This window comes from Schistocerca cancellata, chromosome 8 (genome assembly GCF_023864275.1).
Source record: "Schistocerca cancellata isolate TAMUIC-IGC-003103 chromosome 8, iqSchCanc2.1, whole genome shotgun sequence".
NCBI lineage: Eukaryota > Metazoa > Arthropoda > Insecta > Orthoptera > Acrididae > Schistocerca > Schistocerca cancellata.
The window spans coordinates 80295907-80310150 of NC_064633.1; the positions used below are offsets into that span (position 1 = coordinate 80295907).

At 47.1% G+C, this 14244-nt stretch overlaps 24 non-coding genes across 24 annotated transcripts; all 24 read left to right on the forward strand.

Annotated features, from left to right (window-relative positions):
* Positions 1 to 486: 486 nt before the first annotated feature.
* Trnar-ucg (transfer RNA arginine (anticodon UCG)) lies at positions 487 to 559 on the forward strand. The gene has a single exon. It is a non-coding gene; the product is annotated as a tRNA-Arg (tRNA).
* Positions 560 to 999: 440 nt separating this feature from the next.
* Positions 1000 to 1072, forward strand: Trnak-cuu (transfer RNA lysine (anticodon CUU)). Its single transcript has one exon. It is a non-coding gene; the product is annotated as a tRNA-Lys (tRNA).
* Positions 1073 to 1393: 321 nt separating this feature from the next.
* Positions 1394 to 1465, forward strand: Trnat-agu (transfer RNA threonine (anticodon AGU)). The gene has a single exon. It is a non-coding gene; the product is annotated as a tRNA-Thr (tRNA).
* A 418-nt stretch (positions 1466 to 1883) lies between these two features.
* Positions 1884 to 1956, forward strand: Trnar-ucg (transfer RNA arginine (anticodon UCG)). Its single transcript has one exon. It is a non-coding gene; the product is annotated as a tRNA-Arg (tRNA).
* A 440-nt stretch (positions 1957 to 2396) lies between these two features.
* Positions 2397 to 2469, forward strand: Trnak-cuu (transfer RNA lysine (anticodon CUU)). The gene has a single exon. It is a non-coding gene; the product is annotated as a tRNA-Lys (tRNA).
* A 321-nt stretch (positions 2470 to 2790) lies between these two features.
* On the forward strand, positions 2791 to 2862 carry Trnat-agu (transfer RNA threonine (anticodon AGU)). Its single transcript has one exon. It is a non-coding gene; the product is annotated as a tRNA-Thr (tRNA).
* Positions 2863 to 3406: 544 nt separating this feature from the next.
* On the forward strand, positions 3407 to 3479 carry Trnar-ucg (transfer RNA arginine (anticodon UCG)). Its single transcript has one exon. It is a non-coding gene; the product is annotated as a tRNA-Arg (tRNA).
* Positions 3480 to 3919: 440 nt separating this feature from the next.
* On the forward strand, positions 3920 to 3992 carry Trnak-cuu (transfer RNA lysine (anticodon CUU)). The gene has a single exon. It is a non-coding gene; the product is annotated as a tRNA-Lys (tRNA).
* Positions 3993 to 4313: 321 nt separating this feature from the next.
* On the forward strand, positions 4314 to 4385 carry Trnat-agu (transfer RNA threonine (anticodon AGU)). Its single transcript has one exon. It is a non-coding gene; the product is annotated as a tRNA-Thr (tRNA).
* A 544-nt stretch (positions 4386 to 4929) lies between these two features.
* On the forward strand, positions 4930 to 5002 carry Trnar-ucg (transfer RNA arginine (anticodon UCG)). Its single transcript has one exon. It is a non-coding gene; the product is annotated as a tRNA-Arg (tRNA).
* Positions 5003 to 5442: 440 nt separating this feature from the next.
* On the forward strand, positions 5443 to 5515 carry Trnak-cuu (transfer RNA lysine (anticodon CUU)). The gene has a single exon. It is a non-coding gene; the product is annotated as a tRNA-Lys (tRNA).
* Positions 5516 to 5836: 321 nt separating this feature from the next.
* On the forward strand, positions 5837 to 5908 carry Trnat-agu (transfer RNA threonine (anticodon AGU)). The gene has a single exon. It is a non-coding gene; the product is annotated as a tRNA-Thr (tRNA).
* A 418-nt stretch (positions 5909 to 6326) lies between these two features.
* Trnar-ucg (transfer RNA arginine (anticodon UCG)) lies at positions 6327 to 6399 on the forward strand. The gene has a single exon. It is a non-coding gene; the product is annotated as a tRNA-Arg (tRNA).
* Positions 6400 to 6839: 440 nt separating this feature from the next.
* On the forward strand, positions 6840 to 6912 carry Trnak-cuu (transfer RNA lysine (anticodon CUU)). Its single transcript has one exon. It is a non-coding gene; the product is annotated as a tRNA-Lys (tRNA).
* Positions 6913 to 7233: 321 nt separating this feature from the next.
* Positions 7234 to 7305, forward strand: Trnat-agu (transfer RNA threonine (anticodon AGU)). The gene has a single exon. It is a non-coding gene; the product is annotated as a tRNA-Thr (tRNA).
* Positions 7306 to 7828: 523 nt separating this feature from the next.
* Positions 7829 to 7901, forward strand: Trnar-ucg (transfer RNA arginine (anticodon UCG)). Its single transcript has one exon. It is a non-coding gene; the product is annotated as a tRNA-Arg (tRNA).
* Positions 7902 to 8341: 440 nt separating this feature from the next.
* On the forward strand, positions 8342 to 8414 carry Trnak-cuu (transfer RNA lysine (anticodon CUU)). Its single transcript has one exon. It is a non-coding gene; the product is annotated as a tRNA-Lys (tRNA).
* Positions 8415 to 8735: 321 nt separating this feature from the next.
* Positions 8736 to 8807, forward strand: Trnat-agu (transfer RNA threonine (anticodon AGU)). Its single transcript has one exon. It is a non-coding gene; the product is annotated as a tRNA-Thr (tRNA).
* A 418-nt stretch (positions 8808 to 9225) lies between these two features.
* On the forward strand, positions 9226 to 9298 carry Trnar-ucg (transfer RNA arginine (anticodon UCG)). Its single transcript has one exon. It is a non-coding gene; the product is annotated as a tRNA-Arg (tRNA).
* A 440-nt stretch (positions 9299 to 9738) lies between these two features.
* On the forward strand, positions 9739 to 9811 carry Trnak-cuu (transfer RNA lysine (anticodon CUU)). Its single transcript has one exon. It is a non-coding gene; the product is annotated as a tRNA-Lys (tRNA).
* Positions 9812 to 10132: 321 nt separating this feature from the next.
* Trnat-agu (transfer RNA threonine (anticodon AGU)) lies at positions 10133 to 10204 on the forward strand. The gene has a single exon. It is a non-coding gene; the product is annotated as a tRNA-Thr (tRNA).
* A 523-nt stretch (positions 10205 to 10727) lies between these two features.
* Positions 10728 to 10800, forward strand: Trnar-ucg (transfer RNA arginine (anticodon UCG)). The gene has a single exon. It is a non-coding gene; the product is annotated as a tRNA-Arg (tRNA).
* Positions 10801 to 11240: 440 nt separating this feature from the next.
* Trnan-guu (transfer RNA asparagine (anticodon GUU)) lies at positions 11241 to 11313 on the forward strand. The gene has a single exon. It is a non-coding gene; the product is annotated as a tRNA-Asn (tRNA).
* A 321-nt stretch (positions 11314 to 11634) lies between these two features.
* Trnat-agu (transfer RNA threonine (anticodon AGU)) lies at positions 11635 to 11706 on the forward strand. Its single transcript has one exon. It is a non-coding gene; the product is annotated as a tRNA-Thr (tRNA).
* Positions 11707 to 14244: the final 2538 nt, after the last annotated feature.

The following is a 14244-nucleotide window of genomic DNA, read 5'->3' on the forward strand; positions in this document are numbered from 1 at the left end:
AAAAATTATGAATGTGTGCGGTATTTAAGAAATGTTCTCGCAAATGAATAGTGTGAATGGTGCTATTAAAGTGGGCACCAGAAACTGCTGCTTTTGGCAGTCTCCGGAGAATGCCGACGTGAAATACTTAGTTCTTGTGATGTATTTTCTACCCCTGATAAAGACCCTCGCGATTGTCGTCGTCGTCGTCGGCGGCGCCGCCGCCGCTTTGGTAATAGCGACAACTCGCCATTGTATCACATAGGGTAAGGTACCTTCTGCAAGCAACTGAGATGGCACTAAGCGATTGAAGCTGATTTGCAACCTCTTGTTTGATCAGCGTCATAAGGGCTTGAATGTAACTTGCGATGGGACACAGCCATAAGTAGCGTCGTACTTTTAGTACTGAAATTTGAGATGGAGAACTGCGTCAAAGAGGGAAATTCATTCTGCCAAGTGTACAAATGGCGAAAATAAGGTGTGGGTGGGGAAGTATATTGCGCCACTGACCGTGTGGCCTAATGGATAAGGCGTCGGACTTCGGATCCGAAGATTGCAGGTTCGAATCCTGTCCCGGTCGAGTTTTTCCTGTTCTGCAAAAGATGCATGCTGTTTTACTGTGTTGTTTGAGTACTGCAAAACTAGTTGGAAGTTGCTGCTGTCCGCTTCCTGGCTGCAAAACCGGCGTCTACCTGAAGCACAAGCAAGTCAAGGGTGATCTGTAGCGAAATTTTCGGCACAGTGCCGTTCAGGAGAGTTTTTGTTGGAACCACTGTATCTGATTCAGGACCAAAGGGCTACGCCACAGGCGTCTGCGCACAGTCGAGCATGTGTGTTGAATAATTGTGCTGATAGCCACGTATCATTTCAAGCAGATTTGATGCCTTTCGGAGACAATTTTTCATTGAATAGGATTGTAGCTGATTTGTGGCAGCAGGAAATAAGTTGTAGTCAAAAGAATCTTCAATAGATGGTCTTAGGTCAAATCAGTATTGTATGGCTCGTAACGCGTTGCGTGCAGCCCGGCTAGCTCAGTCGGTAGAGCATGAGACTCTTAATCTCAGGGTCGTGGGTTCGAGCCCCACGCTGGGCGGCGCAAAATTTTGTGTCTACGCGGATCCAACATGCGCCCCTCTCGTGAGCCTTGCGGAATGAACGTAACGGGTTACGACGATGCCTAGCTTCGTATGAATATCAGAGGAACGGTATTTGAAGCTGAAAGTAACTCTGAAATGAAATAAATGTGTTGTTTTGGAATTTTAGGTGTACATCGATATCGTGTGAGATGTGTAGGAAAGCAGCAGCTGTGCTAACTAAATGCAAATAATGGTCGCTCATGCGGTGCGTTTCGAGCTGAATGGCTCCGATTCACTAGTCTGTAAGAACAAAGTAGACGAAAAGTGCGCTAGGAGGCGCTACCTTAGCTCAGTGGCAGAGCGCTGGTCTAGTAAACCAGAGGTCGTGAGTTCGATCCTCCCAGGAGGCAAATGAATTTTGTAACAGCCCCTCCCACCGTGGCCCTTTCGAAAAAAGCGGTCAAGTATAAAAAAAATTATGAATGTGTGCGGTATTTAAGAAATGTTCTCGCAAATGAATAGTGCGAATGGTGCTATTAAAGTGGGCACAAGAAACTGCTGCTTTTGGCAGTCTCCGGAGAATGCCGACGTGAAATACTTAGTTCTTGTGATGTATTTTCTACCCCTGATAAAGACCCTCGCGATTGTCGTCGTCGTCGTCGGCGGCAAGGGCTTGAATGTAACTTGCGATGGGACACAGCCATAAGTAGCGTCGTACTTTTAGTACTGAAATTTGAGATGGAGAACTGCGTCAAAGAGGGAAATTCATTCTGCCAAGTGTACAAATGGCGAAAATGAGGTGTGGGTGGGGAAGTATATTGCGCCAGTGACCGTGTGGCCTAATGGATAAGGCGTCGGACTTCGGATCCGAAGATTGCAGGTTCGAATCCTGTCACGGTCGAGTTTTTCCTGTTCTGCAAAAGATGCATGCTGTTTTACTGTGTTGTTTGAGTACTGCAAAACTAGTTGGAAGTTGCTGCTGTCCGCTTCCTGGCTGCAAAACCGGCGTCTACCTGAAGCACAAGCAAGTCGAGGGTGATCTGTAGCGAAATTTTCGGCACAGTGCCGTTCAGGAGAGTTTTTGTTGGAACCACTGTATCTGATTCAGGACCAAAGGGCTACGCCACAGGCGTATGCGCACAGTCGAGCATGTGTGTTGAATAATGGTGCTGATAGCCACGTATCATTTCAAGCAGATTTGATGCCTTTCGGAGACAATTTTTCATTGAATAGGATTGTAGCTGATTTGTGGCAGCAGGAAATAAGCTGTAGTCAAAAGAATCTTCAATAGATGGTCGCAAGTCAAATCAGTATTGTATGGCACGTATCGCGTTGCGTGCAGCCCGGCTAGCTCAGTGGGTAGAGCATGAGACTCTTAATCTCCGGGTCGTGGTTTCGAGCCCCACGCTGGGCGGCGCAAAATTTTGTGTCTACGCGGATCCAACATGCGCCCCTCTCGTGAGCCTTGCGTAATGAACGTAACGGGTTACGACGATGCCTAGCTTCGTATGAATATCAGAGGAACGGTATTTGAAGCTGAAAGTAACTCTGAAATGAAATAAATGTGTTGTTTTGGAATTTTAGGTGTACATCGATATCGTGTGAGATGTGTAGGAAAGCAGCAGCTGTGCTAACTAAATGCAAATAATGGTCGCTCATGCGGTCCGTTTCGAGCTGAATGGCTCCGATTCACTAGTCTGTAAGAACAAAGTAGCCGAAAAGTGCGCTAGGAGGCGCCTCCTTAGCTCAGTGGCAGAGAGCTGGTCTAGTAAACCAGAGGTCGTGAGTTCGATCCTCCCAGGAGGCAAATGAATTTTGTAACAGCCCCTCCCACCGTGGCCCTTTCGAAAAAAGCGGTCAAGGATAAAAAAAATTATGAATGTGTGCGGTATTTAAGAAATGCTCTCGCAAATGAATAGTGTGAATGGTGCTATTAAAGTGGGCACCAGAAACGAGAATGCCGACGTGAAATACTTAGTTCTTGTGATGTATTTTCTACCCCTGATAAAGACCCTCGCGATTGTCGTCGTCGTCGTCGTCGTCGTCGTCGTCGTCGTCGGCGCCGCCGCCGCTTTGGTAATAGCGACAACTCGCCATTGTATCACATAGGGTAAGGTACCTTCTGCAAGCAACTGAGATGGCACTAAGCGATTGAAGCTGATTTGCAACCTCTTGTTTGATCAGCGTCATAAGGGCTTGAATGTAACTTGCGATGGGACACAGCCATAAGTAGCGTCGTACTTTTAGTACTGAAATTTGAGATGGAGAACTGCGTCAAAGAGGGAAATTCATTCTGCCAAGTGTACAAATGGCGAAAATAAGGTGTGGGTGGGGAAGTATATTGCGCCACTGACCGTGTGGCCTAATGGATAAGGCGTCGGACTTCGGATCCGAAGATTGCAGGTTCGAATCCTGTCCCGGTCGAGTTTTTCCTGTTCTGCAAAAGATGCATGCTGTTTTACTGTGTTGTTTGAGTACTGCAAAACTAGTTGGAAGTTGCTGCTGTTCGCTTCCTGGCTGCAAAACCGGCGTCTACCTGAAGCACAAGCAAGTCAAGGGTGATCTGTAGCGAAATTTTCGGCACAGTGCCGTTCAGGAGAGTTTTTGTTGGAACCACTGTATCTGATTCAGGACCAAAGGGCTACGCCACAGGCGTCTGCGCACAGTCGAGCATGTGTGTTGAATAATTGTGCTGATAGCCACGTATCATTTCAAGCAGATTTGATGCCTTTCGGAGACAATTTTTCATTGAATAGGATTGTAGCTGATTTGTGGCAGCAGGAAATAAGTTGTAGTCAAAAGAATCTTCAATAGATGGTCTTAGGTCAAATCAGTATTGTATGGCTCGTAACGCGTTGCGTGCAGCCCGGCTAGCTCAGTCGGTAGAGCATGAGACTCTTAATCTCAGGGTCGTGGGTTCGAGCCCCACGCTGGGCGGCGCAAAATTTTGTGTCTACGCGGATCCAACATGCGCCCCTCTCGTGAGCCTTGCGTAATGAACGTAACGGGTTACGACGATGCCTAGCTTCGTATGAATATCAGAGGAACGGTATTTGAAGCTGAAAGTAACTCTGAAATGAAATAAATGTGTTGTTTTGGAATTTTAGGTGTACATCGATATCGTGTGAGATGTGTAGGAAAGCAGCAGCTGTGCTAACTAAATGCAAATAATGGTCGCTCATGCGGTGCGTTTCGAGCTGAATGGCTCCGATTCACTAGTCTGTAAGAACAAAGTAGACGAAATGTGCGCTAGGAGGCGCTACCTTAGCTCAGTGGCAGAGCGCTGGTCTAGTAAACCAGAGGTCGTGAGTTCGATCCTCCCAGGAGGCAAATGAATTTTGTAACAGCCCCTCCCACCGTGGCCCTTTCGAAAAAAGCGGTCAAGGATAAAAAAAATTATGAATGTGTGCGGTATTTAAGAAATGTTCTCGCAAATGAATAGTGTGAATGGTGCTATTAAAGTGGGCACCAGAAACTGCTGCTTTTGGCAGTCTCCGGAGAATGCCGACGTGAAATACTTAGTTCTTGTGATGTATTTTCTACCCCTGATAAAGACCCTCGCGATTGTCGTCGTCGTCGGCGGCGCCGCCGCCGCTTTGGTAATAGCGACAACTCGCCATTGTATCACATAGGGTAAGGTACCTTCTGCAAGCAACTGAGATGGCACTAAGCGATTGAAGCTGATTTGCAACCTCTTGTTTGATCAGCGTCATAAGGGCTTGAATGTAACTTGCGATGGGACACAGCCATAAGTAGCGTCGTACTTTTAGTACTGAAATTTGAGATGGAGAACTGCGTCAAAGAGGGAAATTCATTCTGCCAAGTGTACAAATGGCGAAAATAAGGTGTGGGTGGGGAAGTATATTGCGCCACTGACCGTGTGGCCTAATGGATAAGGCGTCGGACTTCGGATCCGAAGATTGCAGGTTCGAATCCTGTCCCGGTCGAGTTTTTCCTGTTCTGCAAAAGATGCATGCTGTTTTACTGTGTTGTTTGAGTACTGCAAAACTAGTTGGAAGTTGCTGCTGTCCGCTTCCTGGCTGCAAAACCGGCGTCTACCTGAAGCACAAGCAAGTCAAGGGTGATCTGTAGCGAAATTTTCGGCACAGTGCCGTTCAGGAGAGTTTTTGTTGGAACCACTGTATCTGATTCAGGACCAAAGGGCTACGCCACAGGCGTCTGCGCACAGTCGAGCATGTGTGTTGAATAATTGTGCTGATAGCCACGTATCATTTCAAGCAGATTTGATGCCTTTCGGAGACAATTTTTCATTGAATAGGATTGTAGCTGATTTGTGGCAGCAGGAAATAAGCTGTAGTCAAAAGAATCTTCAATAGATGGTCTTAGGTCAAATCAGTATTGTATGGCTCGTAACGCGTTGCGTGCAGCCCGGCTAGCTCAGTCGGTAGAGCATGAGACTCTTAATCTCAGGGTCGTGGGTTCGAGCCCCACGCTGGGCGGCGCAAAATTTTGTGTCTACGCGGATCCAACATGCGCCCCTCTCGTGAGCCTTGCGTAATGAACGTAACGGGTTACGACGATGCCTAGCTTCGTATGAATATCAGAGGAACGGTATTTGAAGCTGAAAGTAACTCTGAAATGAAATAAATGTGTTGTTTTGGAATTTTAGGTGTACATCGATATCGTGTGAGATGTGTAGGAAAGCAGCAGCTGTGCTAACTAAATGCAAATAATGGTCGCTCATGCGGTGCGTTTCGAGCTGAATGGCTCCGATTCACTAGTCTGTAAGAACAAAGTAGACGAAAAGTGCGCTAGGAGGCGCTACCTTAGCTCAGTGGCAGAGCGCTGGTCTAGTAAACCAGAGGTCGTGAGTTCGATCCTCCCAGGAGGCAAATGAATTTTGTAACAGCCCCTCCCACCGTGGCCCTTTCGAAAAAAGCGGTCAAGGATAAAAAAAATTATGAATGTGTGCGGTATTTAAGAAATGTTCTCGCAAATGAATAGTGTGAATGGTGCTATTAAAGTGGGCACCAGAAACTGCTGCTTTTGGCAGTCTCCGGAGAATGCCGACGTGAAATACTTAGTTCTTGTGATGTATTTTCTACCCCTGATAAAGACCCTCGCGATTGTCGTCGTCGTCGTCGGCGGCAAGGGCTTGAATGTAACTTGCGATGGGACACAGCCATAAGTAGCGTCGTACTTTTAGTACTGAAATTTGAGATGGAGAACTGCGTCAAAGAGGGAAATTCATTCTGCCAAGTGTACAAATGGCGAAAATGAGGTGTGGGTGGGGAAGTATATTGCGCCAGTGACCGTGTGGCCTAATGGATAAGGCGTCGGACTTCGGATCCGAAGATTGCAGGTTCGAATCCTGTCACGGTCGAGTTTTTCCTGTTCTGCAAAAGATGCATGCTGTTTTACTGTGTTGTTTGAGTACTGCAAAACTAGTTGGAAGTTGGTGCTGTCCGCTTCCTGGCTGCAAAACCGGCGTCTACCTGAAGCACAAGCAAGTCAAGGGTGATCTGTAGCGAAATTTTCGGCACAGTGCCGTTCAGGAGAGTTTTTGTTGGAACCACTGTATCTGATTCAGGACCAAAGGGCTACGCCACAGGCGTCTGCGCACAGTCGAGCATGTGTGTTGAATAATGGTGCTGATAGCCACGTATCATTTCAAGCAGATTTGATGCCTTTCGGAGACAATTTTTCATTGAATAGGATTGTAGCTGATTTGTGGCAGCAGGAAATAAGCTGTAGTCAAAAGAATCTTCAATAGATGGTCGCAAGTCAAATCAGTATTGTATGGCACGTATCGCGTTGCGTGCAGCCCGGCTAGCTCAGTGGGTAGAGCATGAGACTCTTAATCTCAGGGTCGTGGGTTCGAGCCCCACGCTGTGCGGCGCAAAATTTTGTGTCTACGCGGATCCAACATGCGCCCCTCTCGTGAGCCTTGCGTAATGAACGTAACGGGTTACGACGATGCCTAGCTTCGTATGAATATCAGAGGAACGGTATTTGAAGCTGAAAGTAACTCTGAAATGAAATAAATGTGTTGTTTTGGAATTTTAGGTGTACATCGATATCGTGTGAGATGTGTAGGAAAGCAGCAGCTGTGCTAACTAAATGCAAATAATGGTCGCTCATGCGGTCCGTTTCGAGCTGAATGGCTCCGATTCACTAGTCTGTAAGAACAAAGTAGCCGAAAAGTGCGCTAGGAGGCGCCTCCTTAGCTCAGTGGCAGAGCGCTGGTCTAGTAAACCAGAGGTCGTGAGTTCGATCCTCACAGGAGGCAAATGAATTTTGTAACAGCCCCTCCCACCGTGGCCCTTTCGAAAAAAGCGGTCAAGGATAAAAAAAATTATGAATGTGTGCGGTATTTAAGAAATGCTCTCGCAAATGAATAGTGTGAATGGTGCTATTAAAGTGGGCACCAGAAACGAGAATGCCGACGTGAAATACTTAGTTCTTGTGATGTATTTTCTACCCCTGATAAAGACCCTCGCGATTGTCGTCGTCGGCGGCGGCGCCGCCGCCGCTCTGGTAATAGCGACAACTCGCCATTGTATCACATAGGGTAAGGTACCTTCTGCAAGCAACTGAGATGGCACTAAGCGATTGAAGCTGATTTGCAACCTCTTGTTTGATCAGCGTCATAAGGGCTTGAATGTAACTTGCGATGGGACACAGCCATAAGTAGCGTCGTACTTTTAGTACTGAAATTTGAGATGGAGAACTGCGTCAAAGAGGGAAATTCATTCTGCCAAGTGTACAAATGGCGAAAATAAGGTGTGGGTGGGGAAGTATATTGCGCCACTGACCGTGTGGCCTAATGGATAAGGCGTCGGACTTCGGATCCGAAGATTGCAGGTTCGAATCCTGTCCCGGTCGAGTTTTTCCTGTTCTGCAAAAGATGCATGCTGTTTTACTGTGTTGTTTGAGTACTGCAAAACTAGTTGGAAGTTGCTGCTGTCCGCTTCCTGGCTGCAAAACCGGCGTCTACCTGAAGCACAAGCAAGTCAAGGGTGATCTGTAGCGAAATTTTCGGCACAGTGCCGTTCAGGAGAGTTTTTGTTGGAACCACTGTATCTGATTCAGGACCAAAGGGCTACGCCACAGGCGTCTGCGCACAGTCGAGCATGTGTGTTGAATAATTGTGCTGATAGCCACGTATCATTTCAAGCAGATTTGATGCCTTTCGGAGACAATTTTTCATTGAATAGGATTGTAGCTGATTTGTGGCAGCAGGAAATAAGCTGTAGTCAAAAGAATCTTCAATAGATGGTCTTAGGTCAAATCAGTATTGTATGGCTCGTAACGCGTTGCGTGCAGCCCGGCTAGCTCAGTCGGTAGAGCATGAGACTCTTAATCTCAGGGTCGTGGGTTCGAGCCCCACGCTGGGCGGCGCAAAATTTTGTGTCTACGCGGATCCAACATGCGCCCCTCTCGTGAGCCTTGCGTAATGAACGTAACGGGTTACGACGATGCCTAGCTTCGTATGAATATCAGAGGAACGGTATTTGAAGCTGAAAGTAACTCTGAAATGAAATAAATGTGTTGTTTTGGAATTTTAGGTGTACATCGATATCGTGTGAGATGTGTAGGAAAGCAGCAGCTGTGCTAACTAAATGCAAATAATGGTCGCTCATGCGGTGCGTTTCGAGCTGAATGGCTCCGATTCACTAGTCTGTAAGAACAAAGTAGACGAAAAGTGCGCTAGGAGGCGCTACCTTAGCTCAGTGGCAGAGCGCTGGTCTAGTAAACCAGAGGTCGTGAGTTCGATCCTCCCAGGAGGCAAATGAATTTTGTAACAGCCCCTCCCACCGTGGCCCTTTCGAAAAAAGCGGTCAAGGATAAAAAAAATTATGAATGTGTGCGGTATTTAAGAAATGTTCTCGCAAATGAATAGTGTGAATGGTGCTATTAAAGTGGGCACCAGAAACTGCTGCTTTTGGCAGTCTCCGGAGAATGCCGACGTGAAATACTTAGTTCTTGTGATGTATTTTCTACCCCTGATAAAGACCCTCGCGATTGTCGTCGTCGTCGTCGGCGGCAAGGGCTTGAATGTAACTTGCGATGGGACACAGCCATAAGTAGCGTCGTACTTTTAGTACTGAAATTTGAGATGGAGAACTGCGTCAAAGAGGGAAATTCATTCTGCCAAGTGTACAAATGGCGAAAATGAGGTGTGGGTGGGGAAGTATATTGCGCCAGTGACCGTGTGGCCTAATGGATAAGGCGTCGGACTTCGGATCCGAAGATTGCAGGTTCGAATCCTGTCACGGTCGAGTTTTTCCTGTTCTGCAAAAGATGCATGCTGTTTTACTGTGTTGTTTGAGTACTGCAAAACTAGTTGGAAGTTGGTGCTGTCCGCTTCCTGGCTGCAAAACCGGCGTCTACCTGAAGCACAAGCAAGTCAAGGGTGATCTGTAGCGAAATTTTCGGCACAGTGCCGTTCAGGAGAGTTTTTGTTGGAACCACTGTATCTGATTCAGGACCAAAGGGCTACGCCACAGGCGTCTGCGCACAGTCGAGCATGTGTGTTGAATAATGGTGCTGATAGCCACGTATCATTTCAAGCAGATTTGATGCCTTTCGGAGACAATTTTTCATTGAATAGGATTGTAGCTGATTTGTGGCAGCAGGAAATAAGCTGTAGTCAAAAGAATCTTCAATAGATGGTCGCAAGTCAAATCAGTATTGTATGGCACGTATCGCGTTGCGTGCAGCCCGGCTAGCTCAGTGGGTAGAGCATGAGACTCTTAATCTCCGGGTCGTGGGTTCGAGCCCCACGCTGTGCGGCGCAAAATTTTGTGTCTACGCGGATCCAACATGCGCCCCTCTCGTGAGCCTTGCGTAATGAACGTAACGGGTTACGACGATGCCTAGCTTCGTATGAATATCAGAGGAACGGTATTTGAAGCTGAAAGTAACTCTGAAATGAAATAAATGTGTTGTTTTGGAATTTTAGGTGTACATCGATATCGTGTGAGATGTGTAGGAAAGCAGCAGCTGTGCTAACTAAATGCAAATAATGGTCGCTCATGCGGTCCGTTTCGAGCTGAATGGCTCCGATTCACTAGTCTGTAAGAACAAAGTAGCCGAAAAGTGCGCTAGGAGGCGCCTCCTTAGCTCAGTGGCAGAGCGCTGGTCTAGTAAACCAGAGGTCGTGAGTTCGATCCTCACAGGAGGCAAATGAATTTTGTAACAGCCCCTCCCACCGTGGCCCTTTCGAAAAAAGCGGTCAAGGATAAAAAAAATTATGAATGTGTGCGGTATTTAAGAAATGCTCTCGCAAATGAATAGTGTGAATGGTGCTATTAAAGTGGGCACCAGAAACGAGAATGCCGACGTGAAATACTTAGTTCTTGTGATGTATTTTCTACCCCTGATAAAGACCCTCGCGATTGTCGTCGTCGGCGGCGGCGCCGCCGCCGCTCTGGTAATAGCGACAACTCGCCATTGTATCACATAGGGTAAGGTACCTTCTGCAAGCAACTGAGATGGCACTAAGCGATTGAAGCTGATTTGCAACCTCTTGTTTGATCAGCGTCATAAGGGCTTGAATGTAACTTGCGATGGGACACAGCCATAAGTAGCGTCGTACTTTTAGTACTAAAATTTGAGATGGAGAACTGCGTCAAAGAGGGAAATTCATTCTGCCAAGTGTACAAATGGCGAAAATAAGGTGTGGGTGGGGAAGTATCTTGCGCCAGTGACCGTGTGGCCTAATGGATAAGGCGTCGGACGTCGGATCCGAAGATTGCAGGTTCGAATCCTGTCACGATCGAGTTTTTCCTGTTCTGCAAAAGATGCATGCTGTTTTACTGTGTTGTTTGAGTACTGCAAAGCTAGTTGGAAGTTGCTGCTGTCCGCTTCCTGGCTGCAAAACCGGCGTCTACCTGAAGCACAAGCAAGTCAAGGGTGATCTGTAGCGAAATTTTCGGCACAGTGCCGTTCAGGAGAGTTTTTGTTGGAACCACTGTATCTGATTCAGGACCAAAGGGCTACGCCACAGGCGTCTGCGCACAGTCGAGCATGTGTGTTGAATAATGGTGCTGATAGCCACGTATCATTTCAAGCAGATTTGATGCCTTTCGGAGACAATCTTTCATTGAATAGGATTGTAACTGATTTGTGGCAGCAGGAAATAAGCTGTAGTCAAAAGAATCTTCAATAGATGGTCGCAGGTCAAATCAGTATTGTATGGCTCGTAATGCGTTGCGTGAAGCCCGGCTAGCTCAGTCGGTAGAGCATGAGACTGTTAATCTCAGGGTCGTGGGTTCGAGCCCCACGCTAGGCGGCGCAAAATTTTGTGTCTACGCGGATCCAACATGCGCCCCTCTCGTGAGCCTTGCGTAATGAACGTAACGGGTTACGACGATGCCTAGCTTCGTATGAATATCAGAGGAACGGTATTTGAAGCTGAAAGTAACTCTGAAATGAAATAAATGTGTTGTTTTGGAATTTTAGGTGTACATCGATATCGTGTGAGATGTGTAGGAAAGCAGCAGCTGTGCTAACTAAATGCAAATAATGGTCGCTCATGCGGTGCGTTTCGAGCTGAATGGCTCCGATGCACTAGTCTGTAAGAACAAAGTAGCCGAAAAGTGCGCTAGGAGGCGCCTCCTTAGCTCACTGGCAGAGCGCTGGTCTAGTAAGCCAGAGGTCGTGAGTTCGATCCTCACAGGAGGCAAATGAATTTTGTAACAGCCCCTCCCACCGTGGCCCTTTCGAAAAAAGCGGTCAAGTATAAAAAAAATTATGAATGTGTGCCGTATTTAAGAAATGTTCTCGCAAATGAATAGTGCGAATGGTGCTATTAAAGTGGGCACCAGAAACTGCTGCTTTTAGCAGTCTCCGGAGAATGCCGACGTGAAATACTTAGTTCTTGTGATGTATTTTCTACCCCTGATAAAGACCCTCGCGATTGTCGTCGTCGTCGTCGTCGTCGTCGGCGCCGCCGCCGCTTTGGTAATAGCGACAACTCGCCATTGTATCACATAGGGTAAGGTACCTTCTGCAAGCAACTGAGATGGCACTAAGCGATTGAAGCTGATTTGCAACCTCTTGTTTGATGAGCGTCATAAGGGCTTGAATGTAACTTGCGATGGGACACAGCCATAAGTAGCGTCGTACTTTTAGTACTGAAATTTGAGATGGAGAACTGCGTCAAAGAGGGAAATTCATTCTGCCAAGTGTACAAATGGCGAAAATGAGGTGTGGGTGGGGAAGTATATTGCGCCAGTGACCGTGTGGCCTAATGGATCATTCGCGCCTGGTCTTCGGCGCGAGACGGACGTGTGGCGGCCGCTGCGGACGTTTCGTGTCAACAAGGCTGTTTTCCTGCGAGCTAGGTAGGCCGGCTCGCAAGCGCATTACTTAACTTTATTGTGTATTGATTTGTTGAAAATGAGAAAAGACACGATAAAATTCGCTTTCGATAGAAATTTCGTACGACCGAAAGCGTTTGAAATCAAACTTTGGCTAACGGAAAAAGTTGGAATTACTAAAGATGACTTAGTTGGAGTTCATTTGTCGTTTGTGACTAACTCGGCATATGTGAAATTGGCAAACCCTGCTAAATGTGTCGAAATTGTTGAACAATGTAGTGGTATTATTAAGTTCAATCACTTAGATGGCTCAGTTAGCGATGTTGTAGTATCCTATGCTGGGATGGGAATACGGACAGTAAGAGTGTTTGAGCTTCCTTTTGAAATGCCTGTAGTTGAAATCAATCGTGTTCTCGGGGCGTATGGCAGAGTAATTTCCAATGTTGCGGAATTGTGGTCAGAACCACACATGTTTCCCGTTCTGAATGGCGTTCGCCAGGTTAAGATCGAACTTCTCAAGCACATTCCTTCCTTTGTAATTATTGGAGGATACCGTGCGTTGATCATTTACGATGGACAGCCTCGCACCTTTGCCATTTGTAACTCGACAGAGCACGTACGTGCTGAGTGTAGTAGACGGAGGGTTCCTCAATTATCCAGTGAAGAGTCCGCAAGTGCAGGGCCTGTAGTTCAACTGAAGATGACGTACGCTGCTGCCACGTCACCTTTGCGATCAGCTCGGCAGACATCTTTCGAACTGGGGGAACAATGCGAGCATCCAGAGGGTGTTTTCAGCCATATAGACAGTAGTAGTGCCGTAGCTATGACTAACCATACAGCGCCCCAGCGCAACATCAGTGAAAGTCAGGTACCTGTAAATTACGACTGTGCCGCTCCTTCTTGTAGCTCGCGAGCAGAACCTTCTGCGGTTGCTGTGGATACCTCACTGCAACCGCCTGATAGCGAACGACAGGACGAGACCAACACGAACGTAGCGGCAACGGACGATCTAGTTAAGAATATTGTTGGGAAAGACATGATCATAGATCACTCGCTCATCCAACTGACACAAGGAGTCAATGACTACGGTTCTGCTTCCCACAGCGCGGCTGACAGGCCACCTGCGACAGAGGCGAGTCTAAATGCAGTAGAACTTTCATCCACGCCTGGTGAAAAGAGCTGCGTAGGATCTTCGACTAGGACACAGGACCGGCTTGCATCGACGACTTCGTCTCCGCATTCGTCCGAAAAGTCCCCCGATTCGTCTCCAGAGAGGTCAAGATCGCCTCGGAAAACCAGGAAACGTCGCAAAAAGCGGTTAGCACACCAGGCTGCTGAAAGCTTAGCCCCGGCTCTGCGGGATAGGTTAAGGAGCATTCAGGAACAGACAACGATCGAAGACAATGGCCGGAGGGAACCTGAGGTCGGAAGCATAACATCGAATCTACGGAAATCAACTGAGTACGATGTCCGGGACAAAGGAGCACCAGGCCTCGAATTTTCAGACCATCAGGACGTAACTCATTCCCAACGTAGACAATCTACCCACAATAGTCGTTCTGAATGGGCAGAAGATACAGAGACAAAAACGCCACATATATCTGCGAACAATGATATGGAATGTTAACCGAAACGTCTCAAGCTCAAGACTACACTTTGAGCCCACGAATGGCACGTGAATTCGGAATACAAAGGCCTACTCGCCGAAAAGTCAAGTAAACAATAACAGCTCGTGCTCATGGATCAAACTTATCACGTAATGACTGTCAATATTAACAGGATCCAGAGTGCAACTAAAATTGCTGCCCTCAGGGACTTCATATATCAGTCCGATACCGATATTGCGCTTTTACAAGAAGTATGTTTTCAAAATTTGTATGTTCCGGGATTTACTGCAATCC